Source organism: Phaethon lepturus, unplaced genomic scaffold (genome assembly GCF_000687285.1).
Source record: "Phaethon lepturus isolate BGI_N335 unplaced genomic scaffold, ASM68728v1 scaffold25549, whole genome shotgun sequence".
Classification (NCBI taxonomy): domain Eukaryota; kingdom Metazoa; phylum Chordata; class Aves; order Phaethontiformes; family Phaethontidae; genus Phaethon; species Phaethon lepturus.
Genome location: NW_010561632.1, coordinates 3,586 through 3,996, shown reverse-complemented (window position 1 = coordinate 3,996; position 411 = coordinate 3,586).

The window sequence follows — 411 nt, the reverse complement described above, 5'->3', positions numbered from 1 at the left end:
CTCTCCCCACCAAAGCCCCCAGGGAAGCCCCATTCGCAGCGCCAAGCTCAGCCCTTGGTGGCCGGCGATGGCCCCGGGGGTCACGCAGGGGCTGTCACGCCTTCCCCCCACGAGGATTTGGGGTCGCCCACGTGATTTTTTTAAGACATAGGGCTGCACCAGACCAGACAGCCAGCAGCAAACCAGGACGTCACAGTGAGGGCTGGGGCATGGGATGGGGGGGACCGGGCCCCACAAGCTCCCATCCTAAATGGAGATGGGGCCAAGTCAGGGCTGTAACAGCTCCCTCCGAGGGGAAAAGCCTTATTGGGAGGGTTCAAAAAGGGGATGCAAACATTGCCAAAAGGCAGAGTGACCTTTCTCCAGGGCCAGGCTGAGCTCAGGACTTGGAGGGACCTTCTGCCTCCCACC